This window comes from Peromyscus eremicus, chromosome 17, assembly GCF_949786415.1.
Source record: "Peromyscus eremicus chromosome 17, PerEre_H2_v1, whole genome shotgun sequence".
NCBI lineage: Eukaryota > Metazoa > Chordata > Mammalia > Rodentia > Cricetidae > Peromyscus > Peromyscus eremicus.
The window spans coordinates 11,300,705-11,326,677 of NC_081433.1; the positions used below are offsets into that span (position 1 = coordinate 11,300,705).

At 41.2% G+C, this 25,973-nt stretch overlaps 1 protein-coding gene and 1 pseudogene across 1 annotated transcript in view; one reads left to right on the forward strand and one right to left on the reverse strand.

Annotated features, from left to right (window-relative positions):
* The window catches only part of Csmd1 (CUB and Sushi multiple domains 1), a 1,274,530-nt gene that overhangs the window by 637,402 nt on the left and 611,155 nt on the right, over positions 1-25,973 (reverse strand).
* LOC131894111 (cyclin-dependent kinase 4-like) lies at positions 5,758-6,639 on the forward strand (annotated as a pseudogene).

Here is a 25,973-nt window from a genome sequence, read left to right on the forward strand (position 1 = left end):
GATTTGGAGTGCCACACATAAAAATTGAGATCTGTGTCATCTCCAGAGGGGAGGTGACACACTTACTATGTGTCAAGAAAGGCAACTGCTATCATCCCTTCAATAGGGCAGGACCTCTGTAGCTGAACTCCTGCTATCAATATTCAGGAAACATCAAAACACTGAAAATGTTGCAGAGCATTCAGTTGGGAGAAGTTTGTAAAATTCAGTAAGTGTTTCACATTCAACTGGCTGTCTTCCTCATTTGTTGAGGGTTTCTGCCATTCCTACCCCTCTGTCATGCTGTTATCATAGACAGAACACCCCATCCTGAGCAGAGAGCCTGCTGTGTGTGACACCCAGTGCCATGTGCCGGGGAAGCAGCATCACCATCTCCTGCTTCCTATGAGACAGTGTCTGAAGGTTAACCAAGGTGGTACTCAGTGCACTGTGATCCCCAGAGAGCCAGGCTTGGTGTTCCTTCTCTGGCCCTAGCCAACTCTGTATTCCTGAGCAGACTGGGTGGTTTTCTGAACTCTTCATTTTAATGATTTGTTTTATTTTTTTTTTTAATTATTTGTGTGCATGTGAGCCTGTGTGTGAAGGTGCCTGCAAAAACCACAAGAGGGTACTGAAGCTTCTGGAGCTGGTGCTATAGGTAGCTGTGAGCCCCCTAACATGGGTGTTGGGAACTAAACTCCAGTTCTTCAGAAGAGCAGGGCAAGCTCTTAACCCAGGGGTTTTCAACCTCCCTAAGCGGCAACCCTTTAATACAGTTCCTCGTGTTGTGGTGGCCCCCAACCATAAAGTTATTTTCGTTGCTACTTCATAGCTGTAATTTTGCTGTTGCAGTATATCTGATGTGTGACCTCCTAAAGGGGTCACAGCCCACAGTTTGAGAACAGCTATTGAGCCACCTCTCCAGCCCCATTTTAACTTTTTTTATTATTAAGAAATTTTCTATTCACTTTACATACCAACCACAGATTCCCCCCTCTTCCCTCTCCCCAGTCTTCCCCCCAACAACCTCCCATTCCCACCTCCCCCAAGTCAAGGTCTCCCGTGGGGAGTCAGCAGAGCCTGGCACACTTAGCTGAGGCAGGTCCAAGCCCCTCCCTGCTGCACCAAGGCTGCTCAAGGTGTCACACCCTAGGTACTAGGCTTCAAAAAAGCCTGCCCATGCACCAGGGATAGATCCTTACCCCCCTGCCTGGAGCCTCCCAAACAGTTCAAGCTAAACAACTGTGTCGCATATCCAAAGGGCCTAGTCCAGTCCTATGGGGGCTCCACAGCTATTGGTCTACTGTTCATGGGTTTCCACTAGTGTGGCTGGTCATCTCTGTAGGTTTCCCCATCATAATCTCGATGTCGCTGGCCCACAGAATCTCTCCTCTCTTTCATTGATTGGACTCCCAGAGCTCAGCCTGGTGCCAGGCCATAGATCTCTGCATCTGTTTCCATCAGTAACTGGATGAAGGGTCTATGATGACAGTTAGGGTATTCACTAATAGGGTCATGGAAATAGACCAGGCCAGGCACCCTCTGGATCATTGCCAGTAGTCCAAGGTAGGGTCATCCTTGTGGATTCTTGGGAACTTCTCTAGCACCCTGCCTCTTCCTATTCCCATGATGTCTTCATTTATCATGGTATCTCTTTCCTTGCTCTCCCACTCTGTCCCTGTTCCAGCTCGAACCTCCCAGTTTGACTCTTAATTTTAAATCAAAATACTGTTGTTTGATTATTACAAAACTCCTGTTTTAAAATGATATGGTCTCTTCCATCTACATTTCATGAATGTAATCATTTAAAACTATTTCTTTGAATTTCTTTAATCATGCTGTATTTGCAAACTCTAAGATTTTGTTTATCATTCCAAATACAGACCCACATTTCTGTCTTAGACTTATTTCCTTTACCTTTTACTCTTTGTTTGTTTGAAGCAAATTTCTTCTAAGATAAGAAACATTTTTTTAAAAGAGCAAGCTAGGAAAAGTATGATGTTTTTCAAGGGTCTGAGATTTCAAGTGCTTCAAGGAAATGGAGATTCAAGGGCCCTGAACACTACAGATTGATAGTCATGTTTCAAGAGGAAACAGAAATAGCACTTAGGAACTGACAGCTACTGCCTTCTGGAATGGATTCTGCTTCTAATATTCCATCTGATCCATGTTAGGAAATAGATCTCTTTCATTAAAGGTAACAGGGTGTCCAATATGCACGAAGCAGAGAAAAGCAGAAGTGTGTATGCAGAAAATGCAAAAGGAATCCCATTCCATGTGAGGTATACAAACAGGGTTTCAGTGTTTTCCTTTAATAAACTAATTTATAATGTTAAAAAGTAAGTCTGGAGGAGCGGGGAGATTATTCTATGCTTTATGTTCAAAGGTCAGCTGATTAAATCAACCTACAACTGAGAGAATTTGTAATTTGGTAGGTATGGATATCTAAACTCTCTGACAATTTTAAAACAACTTCCCACTGAAGGGGGAGGGGAGTATCAAAGGGCCAGTTTCTTCTTGCTTCTCGGTCTTAATGTTTTAGGATAATGACTATAATTTACCAGAACTTTCGGTCAAAGATGCCTTGTTCATGCTGGAATTCAAACCTTATGATACCTGTTGATAACACTTGTTTCTGTTTCCCTTGGTTTGGATTTCTGATTTCTGGGTGTAGAATTATCTACGCGTCAGAGCAATTTTATTTATATCACCCAATCACCATTTAAAGCAATTAGTAATATGCAAATTCTTTATGTCGTGTTCTATATTACAAATACTACTCTTTACTGGTTATTCACGCTGTCTTGTTCTTCTGCTGTAATAAAACCCATCATTCCCATTCAGAATTATTTGCAGTGGATGAGCTTCTCACATACCTTATGGTGATTTCCTGATTGATTGATCTGATCCCTTGAGTGACAGTCTCTCAAAAAAGAAGATGGTGGCATTATGGGATAATTGTGGCTATGGGGGACAACTTTAATGGAAACAGACCCTGTTGGGCAGCTTTTTCCACATTGCTCCACCTGGATATGTGTGTGTCCTCTTTGCAGCTCAGGTTGGTCCTTTAAAGAATGTGAAACCAAAGCATTATCCTTTGATTTCCTCTGGGATTTAGATGATTCTTGACATTGAAATACATACAACCTGAAAACTTCATTAAAAACTTAAAATATCCTAAGTTGACATTTTCTTAGGCCACCTAGCCTGGAACACCACAGCTCAGCAGCACAGTGGTGCCCCTTGTCACTGTTGTGGCTATCACAGTCAGGAATTATTGCTCATTGCCCTTGCACAGTATTCCAGGCAGGACCGTAGGTATGTCTGAGAAAAAAAATTCACAGCTTAATATGTAGTTTCTGCCACTGTGTATCGCTTTGGCATTGTACCATTATAAAAAATAAACAAACAAAAACAAAACATAAAACAAACAAACAAACAAACCCCAAGTCATGGCACTACAACTAAGGGGCCAACAAGACATTTCTGTTTTAAACTGCTCTTCACATGCCTGGTGTTCCATGCTCATACATGGGTGTGTGCATGCCTCCCTGTGACTTGTTGCTATGTGTCTACAGACTGCTGTCTTCTGAGGACTCTTCTAGGCTTCCCTGCTTCTGACTCTCTGGTTCTTCAGTTATTTGCTGCTAACACTCTTCTCTACCTATCTCAGACATGGCTTCACTATGGCCAGGATGGGTCCTTGTCCTGCAATATGTCAGTGGTACACACACAAGGAAAGCCAAGATGTACTCTGAATGCCAAGGAGCTACTAGGAGCTTTCTGAACTGGTAATACTTGGAGTGTGCTTCCATGCGTCCTCCCTGGGACATGACTGTGAGTTATTCTTGCAGACTCCCCCGAGACACTCCCTGTGGGTCTCTCCCAGGCAGATTTATAGGTAGTCTTTACTACATAACTTACAGAGAGTCCTACAGTCCTGAGAGTCTAATAAATTGTCAAGCCCAGAATGGCTTAGGTACACCTAGATGTGTAGTGATAACAGGATTCTTAGTGGTGCATTTCTAAGCAGGGCTCTGCCCTCACCTCCCATTAAGCTGACTGGGCTGTCTGTTCTGCTTCCTTTCAACCATTAAACGTGGATCTCTACAGTCCTCCATTCCCACTCCTAGATCACAAGATGCTTTTGCTGTTTTCTTTGTGGGTTCAATTTGGGTTATGAAGCCTCTGAGGACTTCACTGTGTCTTCTGCATTTCTGTCTCTCAACTTTTTTTCTCTGTTGGTGTTGCAATTTATAAGGTTTCTTTTTTATTTCCTTATTTTATTATGGCAAATTGCCTTATATTTCACACCTTGTATTTGAAAAACTTGAAGCTTCTGTCCTCAACACTAGTGATTGCCTGGATTATTACTTCTTTGTTCTCTTGATTGACATTTCAAGATCTAAGACACCTCCTCCATACATCTGCTGGGTTCCCCGCTTGCACTGTAGAGCATCGAATTCCACAGTCCACTGAAGTCTGCAATAAGGGCAGTCTGCCAATGGGGTATAGGATATGCTTTACCATGATGATGATGATGATGAGCCGCCTTTGATACTGAGACAACCCTGAGTATCTAAACACCAAGATATTTTCTCAGGAGATAGAAAGTTTCTCTGAAGAAACTTGCCTTCTTGGGTAGTCATAGGTTTTTTTGTTTTTTAGGGAAATCCAAGCACAGACCACTACCATGTATACTAACACTAGCCACTTCTAACCCAGTAAGGGGGGGGGGATTAAGAATAGAAAGATCCAGAGAAGAAAGGAGATGGAGCTGGGTAACTGAGGCAAGTCTCAGCAGTTCACATAAGTAAATAATACGTCTATGAATACTCACTACATGCAAAGTGAGTCCCTACAGTAACATTAATTCAATTCTGATTAGAAATTGTTTTCTAGTCTAGATTCAGTAGATTTCCAAGAGGGAATGAAATTCAGTAAAATAAATAAATAAATAAATAGATAGATAGATAGATAGATAGATAGATAAAAATTGTAAAATCTATTTAAAAAATCTGGCCACCTAAGTGTTTTATTCATCTTTTCTTATTATTCACTAAGTGGTTTCATAAAGCCAATTAAGATGACAAAGTTTAATTTTTGACTATTTTAAGCAACCTGGCTAGAGTAGTTAGTGTCCCTTTTGGAAACCCTACCCTTCCTGAACATCAAAGCGGGAACACCAGGGAAAGAACCCTGTAAGAGAGACTCTAACTAGCATCTTGTCCTAGGTTACCTTAGAGGAAGTCACTCTCTCCTTGGCATCGGGCTGGCTTGGTATTCAACACAGAAAAGGAGATATGGGGACTGAAGGAATTGCCTGATCACTTCCGTTTTACAGCCTATGGTCAGAGAAAGTATCACACAGCTATTCCAGAAGAGAAGAACACAGAGAAAACTTATTTAACCCTCAGATAAAGCCTTTCAAAGGATAGATGGGTCTTTTCAACAGAAGCAGAAAGGAAGATTGCAGCTATCCTTCATCTTTCTTCAGGGCCCCAGGCTAGAGCTATATTAAGCCATTGGAGGGTGGAAAAAATTGAAGCAGCATGCACCCTTATCTGGAATGACTGCCTAGGTTCCCAAATGACATTCTACCTTAGGAGATGTCTCCCTGAGACCCGATGCTGAATAGAAAAAACAAAAAAACAAACAAACAAAACAACAAACTTAAAGTGCTATAGAGATAGGGACATTTAAAAACAGAACAGTTTTTGTCTGTGGTCTGGCTCATAGCATCCAGCTTCCCAGGAATTATCCCCTGATGATCTGAAGATGGCTACCTCTCAATTAGTGGCTGAAATTGGTGTCAGTACCTACGAGATGGTATGTAAGGCCCAGAATTTCTACAGTGGCCCTACTTTGTGATCATCAAGAGTGTGAGAATTCCTAACAGAAGGGGAGCTGAAGGGAGCCTTCCCATCAGCACAGTTTATGAGGCAGCCTAACTGAGGAGGCTGGAGGCCTTTGAGCATCCCAGTGTGGATTGGCTAATGGATATCTGTGCTAGTTCCTAAAGTGACCTAGGCATTAAGGTCACCCTAGGATTTAAACACATAGACTAGGATCTAAGGGCATACCTGGACAAGGCACCCCTAAGGCTTGGTGCTTGAGATCATCAAGGACCTGATGTATCAGTTTCTAAGCAGCCAAAATTTGCTTCATGCAAATTGCATTAGTCACCAAGACCTGGAGCCAGAGGCCATTCTGGTGACAAGTAATGGAGCAGTCAAGCTGGCTGACTTTGGCCTAACCAAAATCTATAGCTACCGGTTGGCTCTCACACCTGTGGCTGTCAAGGTACCATGCTCCTGAAATTCTTCTCCATCTACATATGCAAAACTTGTGGACATGTTGTATCTTTGCAGAGATGCTTCATAGAAAGCATCTCTTCCTTGGAAACTCTGAAGCTGACCAGGTGGGCAAAATCTTTGATTTCATTGAAGATGTCTGGCCTCAAGATATATCTGTATCCCAAAAAGCCTTTCCCCCAGAGGGCCTTGACCAATAGGCCAATGCAGTCAATGGTGCCCAAGACAGAGGAGTCTGGAGCACAGCAGCAGCTGGAAATGCTGACTTTTAACCCACATAAGGGAATATCTGCTTTCTGAGTCCTGCAGCGCTTATCTACACATTGAAGACAGTGACCCAGAGTGAGAAGTGAAGTGCCTGCCTTTCCATTCTTCTAGATGCTTGAGTGGATAGAATGTTACTGAAATGGCAAGCTCTGCTTCCTCTGAGGCTGTGGCAACTCCTCCAGTTTTTCAGAGAGTATTTTAAGCTTTAAATGGCATTCCCCACTCCTCCTTACAAGGCTTACCCTCTCGCCCTCCCATTTCTCTACTCTAAAGGTTGGGTGTGTCTTGTCTTCTTCCCTCCCTGATTTATACTGAGATCCCTTTTTATAAGGCTACCACCAACAGCAGCGGCAACACAGTTGGGCCCCCAAGGTAACATTTCAAATATTAATATCTAAAATGATTGACAAGATAGAAATCCTAGAACATCTGGAATTTTCTGTGGATCATGAGAAAAGTTTACATATACTCACAAGGACCTGTCTTTGACCAAGGAGTCAGGGGGAAAGCACACAGTCAGCCCAGCCCTCATTCTTCCACAAAGTCCTACCAACTTATCACCTGTCTTTGTTCTCCCCAACTGTAGCCTCCATAGGCAACGAAACCACCATGTTCTCTTTGATTCTAGGGATTATTGTTCTCAAGAGCTTCATTATAACTTGATTTGCTGTTTATTTTCCTATCACTTGATAACTGGCCAAATGGATACACCATTGTTTAAATCCCAGGGATATTTATTATCAGCTATTCATGACTGCCATTTGATAGATGTTGCTATTAGTAGTTGCTTGTAGTCAGATTTTGCTTTGGGCCACCAGCCTACAAATAACAACAGGGAGACTTATTAATTATGAAAGCTTAGCCTTAGCTTAGGCTTGTTTTTAACTAGTTCTTATAACTTAAACTAAGTCATTTCTGTTAATCTGTATAATGTCACACACCACCCATCCTGCTTCATCTGTGTCTCCCTGAGTCTCTCTCATGCTCCTAGGTTACCTCTCCTCCTTTCTCTCTCTGCCTGAAGCCCTGGCTATACCTCCTGCTTACCTATTGGCCATTCAGTGTTTTATTGTATCAATAACAGCAATACACCATCACGCATTATGTATTAATATCCCTTAACACTTGCTCTTTGCCTGTCCCTCTCAAATCTTCTTTGTTTTCATTGACTTTATGACTCTCTCCCTCTTCTTCTTCTCACTGTCTTCCTAGACTTCTGTCTTATTCATGTAAGTCCCTTTATTGTATTTCCACAGCAAACAAAATAAAACCCAGAGTCACCTAGTACTTCAAGGCAACTCATGATCTTGCTGCAGACTTGTGTGTGTGTGGTGTGTGTGTGTGTGTGTGTGTGTGTGTGTGTGTGTGTTTGTGTGTGTGTATGTGTGTATGTTTAAACCCTTTATTCTATTCTTTGATAGTTCTTAGATTTTCAATTCATTATTTGATAATTTCATACACACATACAATGTGTTTTGATCATGTAAAATTTTACCTCCAATGCCTCCAAGAACCCACTTACACATCCCTTCCTGACTTCTTGTCCTTTATCCATAGTTCACTGATCTTTTAATTTTATGTTTACATATCTTGGAATCCTATTGGATTCTTGGCCTTCAGATGCCCTGCTTAGCTAATTACAGTAATTATCTGTGCACATATTAACTACTGTGATTTGGAAAAAGTGGCAGAGTCCCTATCTTAGGTAGGAATTAGCTGCCATTGGCAGTCTTGGGTCCCAGGCACTACAGGGCACAGTGTGACATAGTCACCACTGCCTTGTGCATCAGCAAGCATGGCAGAAGTAAACAGAAAAGGTGTAGCAGGAGACATATAGAGAAGGGAAGCTAGAGGAAGAGCAGAGAAGTCACAATAGTGCCTGGTGTGGCTTGCCTCACTGACAGGGGTGAAGCTACTCTAGGAAGCTGTTAAACCACAATCAGAGCATGGAAAGGTGAGAAGGTAATCAGTGTGGAATTCCAGACTCCCCCAATCAAAGGAAGAAAGACAGGGCACTCAGGTATCCAAATGTGGGAAGAAGAAAAGCACTGACAGAGAGCAAGCCTTATCTCATCAATCTTTGCATAGGTTCATAGGACTTGACATTCTTCAACTGGCCCCTGGGAAGGCAAATGGAATAAAATGGCAAAAACAGCATGTCCCAACCCCCCCAACTATTTCAGTATTCTGAAGCTTGGTTTATTTGGGAACATCAGAATAGAGCTGGAATTGAAGTGGTGACTGCTATTTGCTTTCTAACTGGTTTGCACAATATGATGGGGCTTAGCTGAGCCTGGTGGTGTACGCCTGTAATTCCAGTACCTGGAAGGTTGAGACAGGAGGGTAACAGTGAGTTCCAGACCAGCCAGGGCTACTTAATCAGACTTTGTCTCTAAAAACAAACTAACAAAACAGCTATGATAAGAAAAAAACACTGAAGACTGCTTTGGGCAAATTTAAATTTTAGAAGTTCTAGAAAAAAAATAAAGCCCATTGCTGACATAATAGTTTATTGTCTTCATTAGGCATGCAAATATCATGACAAAGTGAAACAGAAAATATAATTATCTTTGTTTAAGCTAAATAACTATTTTGTTGAATCTATGGATCTTTCTTTCTAGCTTGAAACCTTGCTTCTGAGTGGATGATTCCTTCGTCTGCTCTATGACTATTATCGCAAATTCATGTGAAGGCTGCATTTAGTTACACAGATTGTGTACACAGAGGAGAACTGATTTATGTGTTAATCTGGCCAGGCCCACAGTGCTGGAGTATTTGTTCAGTGTTCTAGATGGAATTTTTTTTGAGGATGAGATTACGTTAGTACAGTTTGAGCAAAGCATATTACCTTTTTAGTAGGGGTGGTTCACATCCAATCAGTTGATAACCTGAATAAAAAAAACAATTCTGTCCTATCCCCTGAGAGAGAAATTCTGCCAGCAATTATCTTAGGAGTCACAATGCAAATGTTACCTGAGCCTTTGGCTGACAGCCCACCACCAGGTTTTGTTTCCAGTAAGTCTCCACAATACCTGAGCCATCTCCATGGAATCAATCTGTCTGCACACAATTCCATTCTAGACAGCCCTCCTTCTCTGGAGAACCCTGACCAATTCAACTTGACATAGTTCCATGTCGTTCCTGTTGCAAACTGATCACTGAGCTTTAATAGTGACAACTATTATTTTAAAATTTTTGAGCTTGCCAGTATGATTTCATTTGGAGAAATGATAATGAAAAATGTTTGGAAGTCCAGAGTCTACAGTGTTTTGTGGTATTTTTTGGGCACTGGGTTGTGATGATAATGTGTTCCCCAATATATTGTGCACCCTAATACACTTATCTGGGGTCAGAGAACAGAACAGCCACTAGACAGACATAGAGGTCAGAAAATGGTGGCACTAACACCTTTAATCCTAGCATTCTGGAGGCAGAGATCCATCCAGATCTCTGTGAGTTCAAAGCCACACTGGAAACAGCCAGGCATGGTGATACACACCTTTAATCCCAGGAAGAGATGGCAGTAAGCAGAAAGTAGGCAGTAACCAGGAACTAGAGACTGGTTAATCTCTTAGGCTTTTGAGCAGCAGTTTAGTTGAGATTCATCCTGGATGAGAACTCAGAGGCTTCTAGTCTGAGGAAACAGGATCAGCTGAGGAATTGGTGAGGTGAGGAAGCTGTGGCTTGTTCTGCTTCTTTGATCTTCCAGCATTCATCCCAATACCAGGCCCTGGGTTTGTTCTTATTAATAAGACCATTTAAGATTCATGCTACACTGGGTGTTAAAAATATAATGAAATTTTGTACTATAAGAACAAATAAATGAACTGTTTTCATAATAAAGTAAACAGAGGACTCTCTATACACTGTGAACATACAGCATGCTGCTATGGGATGTCTTTCTGTATACTCTGAATATGTGTTGATCCCATTTGCTAATGAATAAAGTTGTTTTGGCCTATGGCAAGGCAGCTTAGAGGCAGGAGGAAAATCCAAGCAGAGAAAGAGGAAGAAGAAAGGCAGAGAGAGATGCGAGCCAGCTGCCCAAGGAGCAACATGTAATGGGATGCAGGTAAAGCCACAGAACATGTAAACATGTGGCAATACACAGATTAATAGTTATGGGTTGAGTTAAGTTACAAGAGCTAGCTAGCAAGAAGCCTGCCATAGACCATACAGTTTGTAAAGAATATAAAAAGCCTCTGTGTGTTTACTTGGGTCAGGTGGCTGCAGGACTGTGGGTAAGAGAGATTTGTCTGGACTGCAGGGGGCTGGGCAGGACTGGAGAAAACATATGGCTATAGCATACTCTATGTTTCTAGAATTGGACATGCTGAGAACACCAGTAACTGCATCACAGAATTAAAAGCAATATGGAGCCTTGCAGAGCCCCCCCTAACTCCCCACCCCCAACCCCTGTACACACATACAACCCAATGGCTTAAACAACAGAAATTCATTTCTACTTAAATTTAGTTCAAAACCAAAGCTTCTGCCCTATGGGGCCTACCACAATGCTCCTACGAGCGGTTCTGATGAGGGAGAGGTAGGGGACTTTGACAGGTGACCTAGTAACCTGTGGTGAGGGAGGGACCGAGATCTATGTCTCTTGGCACATTCTTAGAGGTAGAGACAGGCATACCAACTACCATCGTTTCCTAACACCCTAGGGAGGGAGGGAGAGAGGCTTAGACTTACAATTTAAATCTATTACTGAGAAACAAATCATTTACAAGTCTCTGCAGGACCACCAACAATATTCACATGTCTTCTGCGTCCTTTACTGAATTCTCTGAGAATTCAGTTTCTTGGAGAACAGAAACTACCATTTTTATCTCCAGAGCCTAGAAACTTGAGCAGCACCAAAAAGTCGCTAAATAAATATATACTGAATAAATGGGTTTGTTCTAGATTTGAATTTTAATAACATCAAGTAAACAAGGCAGGAACGATTATTAAGCCAGAGAGCTTAACTTTAATATTTTATGTGGTGTAAGCTGGGAGACCAAAGCCTATTGGTGACACAGATGGTGCTGGATAATTGTCTTCTTCTGTTCTACTGTCCTCTGTGTGTGGACTGCTATAAAGAACAGACAGAGTGTCTGGAAGCCATGCTATTCTTTTGGATGTTGCTCTCTATAGGAATCTTTAAATTGGTTCCAAGAGAATCTGAACCAAATTTTATGGCCAGCTTAGTGTCCAGTGGGTGAAACAAAGGAAAGGCGAGTACTTGAAACTTTCTGAAGTTTCCGAGGATGGGGGTAGTTCTCCAGGTTTCTGTGTCTTGCTGGAGGCATCACCAACAAACATGATAACTACTTATGCCTTGGGCATTTGGAGTTAAATAATGGAATGAACCACCAAGAGAGATACATTTCATGGCTAACCTTGCCTGAGGTCCTTACTCTTTTGGCTCACTGTAGGTGTTCATTTCATGCATTTCTTCTTAATGGTTAAAAGGATATACTGAGAACAGCTTGCTTCCCTCTTACTGTTTTCTTAATATGCCTAAGCCATAAAGGTGGCTTCATGAAGTCGCTAAATGTGAATGTATGTTTGCATCTTAAAACAAAACAAAACAGAAGAACAGGAATCAGCACTTATTAGCCAAAGAGTCAAGCAGATGTTTCTGATGGGCTGTGCTAAAGAGACAATTAAAATGCCAAAGAGCATCTCACTGGCCTTTCAACAGAAATGTTGTGGAACACAGTGATGCATAAGCACTCACACAGAACAGCCTGAGAATAAGCAAAGGAAGTCAATTGTATACACTCTAATACTAAGAATGTCTATTACCTTCAGTACAGAGTTGTTCAATAAACTATAGATAGAATGAAAAACTATACTGGTAACCAAATTGACAGAGGAAATGTATTTATATATTTCAACAAAAATATAGGCACTTCTCCTATTACTTTAGGTCAAAATACATGTGTGGTGTAAATTTGTGTGTAAAATTATGCCTCTGTGCATATATATATATCTGTGTGTCTGTGTACGTATGACATTTGTAACATAGAGGCCTCAGTTCTTCAACTAATGTGTGGCAGGGATAAATTACAGAAGTTCAATCTGTATTGTGGAATGTGGAATCAGGAATTGAACTATGCTTTTTTGGGGCAGTTTGACCTGTCTCATCCTAAATAGAAAACACTACAGCAAGATGGCCTTGACTGTATGTGCAATGTAAAACAGAAACAAGTTTAGTGGAATGTCAGTGGAATTTCAATCCCTTTTTTAGAAAGGTCTATATTTTAAGGTTTTGTTTGTTTGTTTGTTTGTTTTTCGAGACAGGGTTTCTCTGTGTAGCTTTGTGCCTCTCCTGGAACTCACTTGGTAGCCCAGGCTGGCCTCGAACTCACAGAGATCCGCCTGGCTCTGCCTCCAGAGTGCTGGGATTAAAGGCGTGCGCCACCACCGCCCGGCTTATATTTTAAGATTTTAAATAGCTCATGAGTTTGACTTTGAACTAGCCCTAAAATGAGAGATAAATTTGTGAAAATAAACTGTCCTCAGAGGTATTCTCTGTCTTCAGCTGCCACCTTGACTTTGTGGTTTCCATGGATAAGCAGGAATTTCCTAAACTGGTCAGCCTCAGTCAGGTTCCTGGGTTGGCAAAGACTGGCCAAAGGGAAGCTTTTCCAAAAAGACTTCTCTTATTTATTTTGACTCATCTAATGGAAGGGGCATGGGCATATTTTTTAGAATTTGTTTCAGTTTTGTTTTGCATATTTTTTAGAATTTGTTTCAGTTTTGTTTTGCAGCATTATTTTTATATCCAGCTAAAAATCCCTCCATTTAATTTACCCAGATTAGGGATGGTGCCTGATGTTGTACAGCAGAAACCAACACATCCTCTCTTATTGGACCAGCAAAGCTTTCTGTAAGGTTCTATATGGTGTGATTCTAGTGCCATATTCTCTAAGCCCATGACATGTGGTTAGTAATAGTTTTCAATGTCTCTGTTACACACTAAGAATCAATTACAAATCTTATGAGATTCCTCTGACTCCTCTATACTGAGTGTTCTTGACCAAATGATGGCCTAGAATGCTGACTCATTCTGAAAACAATTGGCTGAGCATGTGTTGTATTTTACCATCACTGTTTTAAGATACTATTGCATGTCCAATTTTCACTGGTATGAGTTTTATTTTTTGAGAACTTCATACATGAGTCCTGCATTTATATACTCTGCATCCCTCCCTCACCAACTGAAACCGCTTTCATGGTCCCTACTCTCTCTCAAATTCATGACCTCATTTTTAATTACACACACACACACACACACACACACACACACACACACACAGGCACACACAATCCCCTGCAGATTCCATTTAGTGTTGCTTATATGGGGCATGTACTTAGAGCTGACAGTGATTGTCTATAGCTCTTCATCTAGGGGTGGCGCCTTGTGAAATTTCCAGATACACATCAACAAGTCAACTGGCATCTTATGTAGGACTTGTTTAAAAGACCACATTGCTGAGACTTTGTGGGTGCAACTTTCCCGTCAGGTCTAGAACACATTATCAAGCAGAAAGCAATATGTAGGAATGGTGGTTTAAATAAGAATGACCCCCATAGGCTCATAGATTTGAATACTTGGTCACTAGGGAGTAGCACTATTTGAAAGGATTAGGAAGTGTGGCCTTGATGGAGGAAGTGTGTTGTCACTGGGGGTGTGCTTTGAGGTTTGAAAAAAGCCCATTCCATGCTTTTTGAAAGAGTCTCTTTCCCTGCTGTCTGTGGATCTGGATGTGGAACTCTCAGCTACCTTTCCAACATCGTGTTTGCCTGCATGCTGCCATCCTCCCTGCCATGATGACAATGAACTAAACCTCTGAAACTGTAGGTCAGCCCCAATTAAATGTTTTCCTTTGTAAGAGTTGCTGTGGTCAGGCTAGAGAGATGGCTCAGCAGTTAAGAGTACTGTCTGCTCTTCCAGTAGATTTAGGTTCAATTCCAGCACCCACATGGTAGCTCACAATTATCTGTAACTCCAGTTCCAAGGGATCTGACACCTCACATAGACACACAGGCAGGTCAGACACCAATGCATATAAAATAAAAATAAATCTAAAAAAAATAAATTAAATAAATAAAAAACAATTGCTGTGGTCATGGTGTTTCTTCACAGCAACTGACCAAGTAACACTGACCAAGTAACGTAGTATCATTTTTAATTCCTTTCTAGGGCAAAACTATATCTCAGTCTTATAAGAAATTGGAGCAGATGCCCCTACCTAGAAGCACAAAGAACTTAAACATCATATCTTGATGGAACTCAAGAAAATGTTATCACCAATGTTTTCAATTCTTGCTAACATATGTAGACCACATCAGATTTTAAAGATAATTTGAAAATAATCAGTGTCTTGCAAAAAATGTAATGAGTTTCAAATTGTGAAAACATACAGAAGTTAATATGGGATCTCAAACTGTGATGGTTAACATTACATTTAAAGTTTAGACTTACTATGCTTGAGAGACCAAAAAGCAAAACATGCTGGCAACATGTATGTCCCTGACTCTTACAGGCTGTACCCTACCAGCCCACTTCCTTTTTTCCCCAGACATTGAAGACTATTCTTAAATTGACTAATCTTGTAAAATTTGCTGTTCTGGTAGGATAGCAGGCCATAAGACTGACTGCTATTTCTGCTTTTGTAATCAAATTGGCTTAACTCTGTTCAAAAAGATACAGAACAACTGTAAGACATGTATGTTAAAATTAGATCCTGCCTACAAGTAGATAAAATACATGTAATCTTGTGGGGTTTGCCTTTATAAGCCTTGGGCTAGCTGCTGCATCTTGGGAGCACAGCCAGGTGCAGTCCTGGTCCCACATTGGATGCCAGTACCTAAATAAGAAGCCTCTTCTCTTTAAATTTATTTATGGTCATGGTGAGAGCCACCCCAGACCCATAACAAAAGTAGTCTTCTAAAAAGTGAAATATGAACCTTCAAAAACTAGGCAGTAAATGGCCATGTCCACAAATAGGAACAGGACATGGTTAGTATTCATTTCATAAACTTTATATCCAAAGTAAAATTGTGAAATTTCTCAGATGCCTAAAAGGTTTTTTCAGAGCAGCACACCCATGTGTTTACTCCATTGATTAGTTTGCTGAGTTCGATTTTTCTCAACTGTGTTCAAAATAACTTTGTTCTTCATGTTTTACAGATAAGGAATGTTGTAGTGATCTAGCAGCTTCACCTTTTTCCTTTTCCAAATAGTTTGTACAGTGACCTATCCAGGACTCTGGGTCTCTACTCTCTGTCAGCTATCAGGTGATTCATCCCTTTCTGTTCTCCCCAGAAACCCTACTTTTGCTATTAGAATTAGAACCCATAATGCACTGCTCATAACTATACTATTGTTACTTTCTATTGACCTGTTGGTTTGCAGATGTTTACTTCACAAGATAAAACTTCTTTGAATCCTTCATTTATTTGCTATTTATTTTATACCTACAATGTACAATTCTAAGTGAAGAGACTCAAGAATTTAAAGTCAGTGTATGATAAAGGACATCCTTAGGATGGACAGCCAAAGAAAAAGAGGATAATTTGCACTCAGATCCTATGTGTAGGGAGCATGAAACTAGTATAAAAATGCATTAAAAACAGGTGATATTTATATGAAAAATTAAATTACCATCTACCTGATAGTTCTTGATAATTATAGAATAACCGAATCATGAGGAGACTTGCATGCCAGCACATCAAGTAAGATGCTAAGCAACTGAATATTTCTTTAAAAATTATCATGGAATATTATGGAATGTAGCTTTGAAGTAAGAGTCACAGTTATTGACAAGAGCCCATGATGGAGCAGGACAGGTCGGTTTAATCTCTGACACCAAATGCTTGATCTTGGAAAATGCTTGAGTCTATGACTGTTGTTGTTGTTGTTGATATTTTGGCTTTTTGGGGGGGCTGCCACCCATCTCCCAAATAAATCACACACAGATGCTTATTCTTAATTATAAATGCCCAGCCTTAGTTTACCTGGTTGATAGCCAGCTTTCTTTAAATTAAATTATCAGGTCTACATTTTGCCTCTGTGCTTTTCCCATTCTCTTACTTCTGTAAATCCTACTCTTACTCCATGGCTTGCTGTGTAGTTGGGTAGCTGGCCCTTGGTGTTCTCCTCCTTCTCTGGCTGCTTCTTTTTACTCCTCCATCTCTTTTCTTCTTCCTATATATTCTCTCTGCCTGCCATCCCTGCCTATCCTTTCTCCTGGCTCACTATTGGCTGTTCAGATCTTTATTAGACCATCAGGGATTTTAGACAGGCACAATAATACAGCTTCACAGAGTTAAACAAATGTAACATAAACAAAAGTAACATACCTTAAAATAATATTCTATAACACAGTCACTTATTCCCTGGTACCCACAACAAATAGTTCTAGGACCTTTGCCAAAAGCCTTTGGGATTACTCAAGTCCCTCCCATGAAATGAGAAGTACTTGTATCCAGCCTATGTATCCAGTCCATGTGCTCCAATGGTCTCTAGATGGAGTATATAATGTGAACACTATGTGAATAGTTGTCATTCTATATTGTTTAGGGAAAAATAACAAGACACTATGGCATGTGTTCTGAGCAGATGTAGTTTTTTTTTTTTTTCATTATTGACAGAGTCTGCAGTTGTGGAACCACAGATACAGAGATGACTTTATGGAAGCCTCAGATGCCATCAGCTATGACAGCAGCGAAACAATAACAGCTACAGCAAGTGTTTAGACATCAGATGTAGAGGAACTTTGTGGGGGAATATTATTTTAAGGTGTGTTACTTTTGTTTATGTTGCATTTGTTTAACTCTGTGAAGTTGTGTTACTGTGCCTATCTAAAACACCTGATGGTCTAATAAAGAACTTAATGGCCAATAGCAAGGCAGGAGAGAGAAATAGTCAGGGCTGGTAGGTAGAGAGAATATATAGAAGGAGAAATCTGTGAGAAAGAGAGCCAGGAGCCCGAGAAGGAGAAAGACATCCATCAGGGGGCAGCTACCAGCTACACAACCAGCAATGGAGTAACAAAGAAAGGTATACAGAAACAAAGAAAGGTAAAAGCCCAGAGGCAAAAGACAGTTAATTTAAAGTTAAGAAAAGCTGACAAGAAACAAGCCCAGCTAAGGCCAGGCATTTATAATTAAGAATAAGCCCCTGTGTGTGATTTATTTGGGAGTGGGGTGGCAGCCCCCATAAAAGAGCAAAAACTAACAACAACAGAACTTAGTATACAGTAGGCAGCATTTTCTGTTGCATCCAAGCATGGCTATATGCAATCCACTGTGAAGTTCTGACAATATACTAGGGTGCTCAGCTGTCCCTCGGCACCTAACACATTTTGTGGGGGTTATGGCAAAGGAGCTCCTGTCCTGTGTAATTCAAACCAATCAGTCTACATTCAGTTCTTAGTAGCCCATTTAAATACTGTGTTCATTATATTAAAATAACTATCCTGTGGAAAACTTAAAATACCACTGTTAATTTAAGAAAAGTCCATTTTTAGTTCTTCTCTTTAAGAAGCGGGCTCATGAGTGAGCCTCGCTGGTGCCTCAATCTGAGGTGAGATTATTATCATGACTGACAGGCAGATGATTCTCAGTGAATCAGTGAAAATTAATAATGACTTCAGAGGATCAGATCCCAGCCCTTATGTAAAAGAGGATGACAAATCCTTGCACAGAGTCCCAGAGGCTCCATTTGGTAGATATACATATACTTCACTCCGCAACAAAATTATTAGAAAAGAATGATTTCAGAATTCTACACCATGATCCATGGTTGGGGCTCAGAGATCTGATTTATGAGTGTGAGTGTACAATCTGTTTGGCAATGGGACCAACTGTTACTTTATCATTTTTTTTAGCAGAATTGTCACAGGGGAAAAATTGGATTTTTAAGAAAGTAATAACTAGAGACCAATGTCATTTTTAAAGGCACACAAGGAGCACTCCTGGCTCCCAGGGAGTATCTGCCAGTGAGCACTAGGGACTATGTGTTTGCATTCATCACTGGCAGAAACAGGAAAGACTCACTATTTTTATTTCTAGCGGACTGAAATACAGATCTTCTCTGGCAATGAGGTCAAGTGACCTCAGTGGCTTCAGAGCAAAACAGCCTCTGCCTTCTGGGAGAACCAGAACAGATTTCTTTTAGAGTGGAAAAACGCCTCTTAAAGGTTAAAACTGGCTTAAGGGATAATGCATCCTGAATTTCTAGTTGACATTCTGGTGTGCGTTTGAGAATGAAACACTGAATGCTTGGTTTTAATTTCTATTAATTATAATTTTAAATAAAATAAATAACTTGCACATAGGGTACCTATGTCAAAAGTTAAGGAGGCTACAAGTGTGTAATTTTATAAGGCACCTTACAAAGGCAAATTGTGATTCAAGCTGAGGGGTACAGAGGTGTATTGGGGGATTCCCTGAAAAAAGAAACCACTATGTTAAGAGAACAGTCCACGTTTATCATGGTCTCTTTCTAAACGTTTTTTTTTTTTTTTCAGAGCTGAGGACCGAACCCAGGGCCTTGTGCTTGCTAGGCAAGCGCTCTACCACTGAGCTAAGTCCCCAACCCTTATCATGGTCTCTTATTCTTTGTGCTCCCTCTCTGTTCTTGATCCAGCTGGGATCTCCTGCTCCCCTTAGCTCTCTTTCCCTCGACCCTTGCCCTTCAGTACCTCACTCACGTCCAGGTTGTTCATATAGATCTCATCCATTTCTCTGTCATTGGGCAATTCCTGTGTCTTTCTTGGGGTCTTGTTTTCTAGGTAGCCTCCCTGGAGTTGTGAGTAGCAGTCTAGTCATCTTTAGGAAGAAGCAAAGTGGTAGAGAGGTCCACAGAAATCCACAAAGATACCTCCACAATAGACTACTGGCAATGGTCAAGAGAAAGCCCGAACTGACCTACTCTGGTGATAGGATGGCCAAACACCCTAATTGTCCTGCTAGAAACCTCACCCAATGACTGAGGGAACCGGATGCAGAGATCCATGGCCAGGCCCCAGGTAGAGCTCCAGGAGTCCAATTGGCGAGAAAGAGGAGGGTTTGTATGAGTGAGAATTGTTGAGACCAAGATTGGAAAAAGCACAGTGACAAATAGCCAAATGAATGGAAACACATGAACTATGAACCAATAGCTGAGGAGCCCCCAACTGGATCAGGACCTCTGAATGGGTGAGACAGTTAATTAGCTTGATCTGTTTGGGAGACATCCAGGCACTGGGACCTGGACCTGTCCTCAGTGCATAAGCTGGCTGTTTGGAACCTGGGGCTTATACAGGGACACTTGGCTCAGCCTGGGAGGAGGGGACTGGACCTGCCTGAACTGAATCTACCAGGTTGAACTCAATCCCCAGGGGAGTCTTTGCCCTGGAGGAGATGGGAATGTGAGGTGGGCTGGGGGAAAGGCGGGGGAGGGAGGAGAACAAGGGAATCCGTGGCTGATATGTAAAATTAAATTAAATTATAAAATAAAAAAAAGGAAGAAAAAAAAAAGAGAACAGTCCACATGGTACGTTAGAACATGTAACTCCAGAGAGAACCTAGCTAGGCAGCCAGGTGACAGACATGTGACCTGATCACTTTCCTCTCTGTTAGTTCACCCATGAAAGGACATTGACTGCTTTTACTACATGGCGTGGCTGTGTGGACGGTTTGGATCAGAACTTATCACTTGCTGATGTGGGCATTACACTAACAGAGAGTTTTCCCAGACATTAGCAGTTATGATGTCAACTCACCAAACTTCTTTGGAAGGACCAGATACCTCTGGTAAGGTAAGATGACTTCAAGTTAATCAAATGAGATTTGTTCAGGGCAGCCTGACCTACTCCTAAGAGCACTCTGAAAAGGTCTTGAATTGAACAGAGAAAGAGTCGCTCTCTTCTGCTGGCCTTGAAGACAGGGCTATGTGCAGAGCTGCTGTAGCCAGGTGATACAAGCAGCCTTTGGAAGCTGTGGGCCTGAATCTGTCAGCAAAATAGGATTTAGCTCTTAGACAAGATCACCAACCAGGAAAGTCATATTTTGAAGCTTCTAAAACCCCAAGAAAAACCCAAGTGTGTGGGCCTCAACCCCAGAACCTGCAGGGCCCCACATAATTGTTGGTGTTACCCACTCCTAACCCAGGGAAGGCAGACCCCCCCACCTCTGTCAGGCAACCATGCAGGAAGGAGGATGTAGCTTGGAACCCTATTGCCTTTCCATTATGAGATATGAGGAAACTCATTTGCATATCAATACTCCCAAATCACCTTCCTGCTCTGGGAGCAGCTGCCAGTCCCTGTCTCCCCTAGTGCTAGTCAAGGCTCCTGGTGCCAGCTTCATTTTCCTATGGCATCTGTTTCCTCCATGAACAAGGGGCCGAGTATGTTTCTTTTGGGTTAAAATAAATACATGCAATCATTTATTTTGTTGCTTGGTTGTATTTCTGCTACTGTGGGAAGCTTTTCTGGACCATCTGCCCCTGTGTTATTTTCTGGTTTCTCTAATTTATCACAGTATCAGAGATATTCCCTTTCCTCTGTATCCATCAGAGTTCATCCTGAATTTCTTCTTATGCTCACTATAGGACAAGGTGCTGTTTCCTACTATAGAAAACCAATGGCAAAGAGAATCAGAGGCTGAGAATCTTGACCCTCCCTATCACCAACCCTCAGCTCATTCTAGATGTCATAAATAGTATGGGTGGCCTCTCACAGTTTCCACTTTCAGTAGCACAGAGAAACTCAGTGAAATCTTTATTACACGCAGTAACCAGGAAATGCTTCTTTTCTTACCCTTTTCAAACACGATTGCTGTTTCTCTCTCTCTCTCTCTCTCTCTCTCTCTCTCTCTCTCTCTCTCTCTTTCTTTCTTAACATTTAGGTGCTGTTTTATTTTCTTAGTACTTAAAGTTCTCTGTATTTTTTCCTTGATTAATTGATGGGATTAATATAGTTCTCAGTACAAAATAAAATCTAAAGCAATTACTCTCTGAATTTACTTAGCTCAATTATTTGTTGTGTACCCTTCCTTGTACATGTTTACCTTGATTGTCAGGTGTCCATCATTTTAAGATGAAGACAAAGATAGAATTTAACTTCAAAAGCATGGTGTTTATTACAAATTTTTATAACGTGACTTGTAATGTATATGTGACCAGGTGTCTGAAATTCAGATGCTGTTTCCAGTGCTCCTGAACTACCTGTCTCTAATTACAGTCATTCAAGCTCTAACTCCACAGAGTCATTTATTAGCAGTGATATAATGAAAAGCTGCCATCCCCTGAAATGATGTTTATAAAGCATGCATTTTTCAGTTTAAAAACACTAAGAAGTGATGTACAGAACAGGCATACACAAATACAGACTTACAAACGTGTACATGTCTTTGCAGATTATATATTTGCACAAACATCCACCAAGCCAGTCTTAGAACACTAGAATTTGACACAAATTCCTCTCCTAGAGATGGAGACAGATTTAGTGGTAGACATTCTTGGCCCTCTGTGGAGAAGATTGAATTTACTAGATGAATGGATACCATCCTATCTGAGGACTAAATTTAGGGACAGAAACAAAATCTAGATTTATAAATTTAAGTTTCTTAAGAGGTAAAAGTTGAATTTTCGAAGAAACACCTTCCCCATCCTGGTAACAATTGCTGAAGAATGGTGGGAAGAGGAAAGTAGAGCCTAAGAGCAGAGGTAGGTGACAGGGCTCCGAGGACACAGGGCAGCTGGAGTGAGGGTTCCCCAGAGGGACTGGGGATATGCTAATAGAAGGGTTAGGCACCAGGGCACTGTCACAGGCATCTGAGTTGCTCTTCCTTAAGGAGCACATACAGCCACCTGGGCAAGGTACTAGAGTGTCTTCCACTAGAGCTGGAGGTCTTAAACTAAGCAAGCAGATGAATAAGTGAAAATCCGTGATGCAAATCGGTACACAACATAAGGGAAGAGAGAATTAACTCCCAGGAATGTAAAATGCTACATGCCTGTCAGCTAAATGGCCCAACACCCCAGGAGGGGGACTCCATTTGTGTACTACTGAGATAATTCACAGAGGGAATCCAGGGGGCAGCTCAAGCTTTCTGACATTTTTGTGCAAATATATTTCAGGATGTCATAAAGGGAAGACTTAAAGGCCCTGGTGCGAGTATCCTGGATAGAAGAATGACTTGTGGTTATCTGCTTCATAGTGTGTAGACCTGTGATTAGTCCCTGCTCTGTGCTTTCTCAGCACACTGCACAGATACCTCTCCCTGTGTCATTAATTCACCATTCAATTATCTACCTCTATAATCCTAAAATATCTTCCTTTAACCCAGGGCTCTTGCTAAATACAACATTGCCCCTTCCTCTGAACTCCTGGAAACACTCTATGGGCTTTCACCAACCAGAACATTACAGGAACTCATTCACATCCTGCAAATGAAAACCCCTCCCACATTTCATGTGTTCATTTCCCCCACCATCTGAATCCTCCCCAGTGTCAACAGTCTCTCCCCTGTTGTTCAATCCAATGCCTTTCTCTTTGATCTCATCACCCTTTGCCAACCAGCAGTGACAGAAGACCACGCCTTGGTTTTCCTGGCTGGCTGGTTGGTGGTCCAGTCTCTTTTGGCTCTGTCCTCTGAGCACTTGTTTTGTGATCTTCCTAGCCTGTCATCTTTCCTTCATGTTCAGACTACATCATGAGATGCTGTGTAGCTCCTACTAAAAAGCCACCTTTCCCTGTCTCCTCCCGCTGAAATGCAAATAGCATGCAGTCAGGGGTGGACTTTGGTTATGTTCTGTGACATTTCTCAACTACTGCTTTAGTGCCCATTCTTAGTTAATTTTTCTGGAAGGAAGCATGGAGAAACTAGAGCAAAGAGAGGGTAATTATTAAAAAGGAAGCCACTACAGGCCACCACAGGCCATGGTCTTGGGCAGATGTCACTGCACCTGGCAGGAGGCAGGTATCCAACCTCCAAAGCCTTGGTCAGTATCTCTTTGAAATGGGATTGTGAGTACAAACCACCTGAATCATTTGGAAAAAGCTGTAGGTGGCAGTGGGCTGCTCAACACTGGACTGGTAGTTGACAGATTGTTTCAGGCAGGCTAATAAATTGTTCTTTAGTCTATTCGAACTGTGGTGACCAGTTTCTCTCAATGAGCAAATCATCTGCTTGTAACAGAAAAAGGAAGTAAATTGAATTTGTTGACTCATTCCTTACTTATTCACTTACTCTCAGAGACAGTTTCTCTCTTTCTCATTAACATTTGCCTTGTTTCTTTCTCCATCAGATATCAATTATTTTTGTAATCACCAAGGAGTACATAGAACAACAACAAAATTTCCTGCCTTAATACAAAGGTGTGGGGTTACAAATGATTACACTTCAGGCTCAAAAAGTCTTAAGACCCCAACAAAAACATATTAATCCCCCAAATAGTAGGTCAATCATTTAGTAAAATTAAATATTAATAGCAAGTGCTGCATCTCCTTGCTGTTTTCTGTGAGATAAATTTATCTTTTAGCTACTTTGATTCTTATAATTCTAGTTCTTGTAATGCCTATGTTGCAGAATACTCAAAGAAAAAGATGTCTAAAGTTTTTTGGTACTTATTAGAGATGTGTGGATTTTTGAGATACAAGGCTATCATGGACTTGGGTGAGCAACCTCACTGCTGGATTGTGCTACATCATTCTGTACTTCTCTTCACCTCCATGGCACTTCCAAGGTCAAAAGATGTTCATATGTGGAGTTGAATTTTCAGGCATTGGGTTACAGAATCTGGACAATGGAAGAGAAAAGAAGAGAGAGAAGGGGCAAAGGAGAATTGACTGAGGAAGGAATGGAAGAGATTAAAGAGTAAGAGGAAAGACCTGGAGAGGACAAACATTGAGAAGTGGAGACCTGATGTAGGCTGAGATTCCAGTCAATCTGCTCATATCATCTAAAATAATATTAGTAAGGAATGGCTTAATATCCTAAAATTTGTTTTAAGGTAAGAAATTCAGGGCTGAAGAGGTAGCTCAGCAGTTAGAGAACTTGTTCTTGCAGAAGACCAGAGTTCAATTCCCAGCATCCACACAGGGTACTCACAATAGCCTGTTACTCCAGCTTCCAGAGATACAGCACCCTCTACTGGCCTCCTCAGGTATCTACATGTGTATGCATATGTATCCATGTACATAAATAAAAATAAACCTTAAGAATAATTTATATAGGCATCATGTTTTAATCACAAAACACTCATGAAGAAATGTTAAGAATGTGTTACTCAGGGAGGAAATAGCATACCTGCCCACAAAACACACATAGTCATTCCTATGTGCAGCTCCACACATTTATCAACAAGCACCATGTGTGTGCATGCAGGTAGAGCAAGTACACCATAGTGCAAAGTGTGGTCAGTTGTTCTTGTTGAAGCCATGCTTTACAATATTTTCATTCTGTATTTTTGTTGAATCACATTTTATTTACCTATAGGGGGCATGTGTGCATGCCTGTGGGTTTGTGCATGCTACAGCAAAAAAAAAACAAGAGCACAGCCTTGTGGAGTTTGACGTTTTTCCCCCTCTATCATGTGAATCATCTAGGGATAAAAGACAGGTGGTCAGGCTTGGTGGAGGTGCCCTTACCTGCGGAGCCATCTCATTGGATTTTCTTTCTTTCTTCCTTCCTTCTTTCCTTCTTTCCTTCTTTCCTTCCTTCCTTCCTTCCTTCCTTCCTTCCTTCCTTCCTTCCTCTCTCTCTCTCTCTCTCTCTCTCTCTCTCTCTCTCTCTCTCTTTTCTTATAACTGAGACAGGGGTCTCTAGCTCAAGTTAGTCTCAAACTCCCTATATAATAGAGGATGAACTTCTGGACTCCCCTCCTCTGCCTCCTCAGTGCTGGGATTATAAACATGAGTGGCTACACCTGGTTATGTCCTGATGGGGATGGAACCAGGATATGTCAGGCAAGTACTCTACCAGCTGAGTTACAGCCTTAGTCCTGTGTTCTATTTTATATATGTTTTGTTAATTGATGTTAATTACTTTTAGTAAGATATTAAAATTCTAGGAGATTTTTTTTCCTGAGAATAAAATGCACTTATATTCCAACCCTTAGTTTTCTGTCCTAGAAAACTGAGTGACAGAAAGGGGAACCCCAAGCTGAAGGGATAGCACATGTGGAACAAGACTCAGTCTCAACAACAGTTTTCATCCAGGCTACACAGTGGAGATTTAGGCTTACCTTTGGAGAGACTTAGTTGGGATTGCCTTTTGCCACTATAGGCAATAATAAGGTCAAGGGGAATACTGTTCAGTCCTGTCCTCAGTGGGAGGACTTCAGGTGGCTGAACACGTGCACTCTTAGGATACTTTGCTCTTTGACATATACTCCATTTTGCTTATATTCTAACCAACATT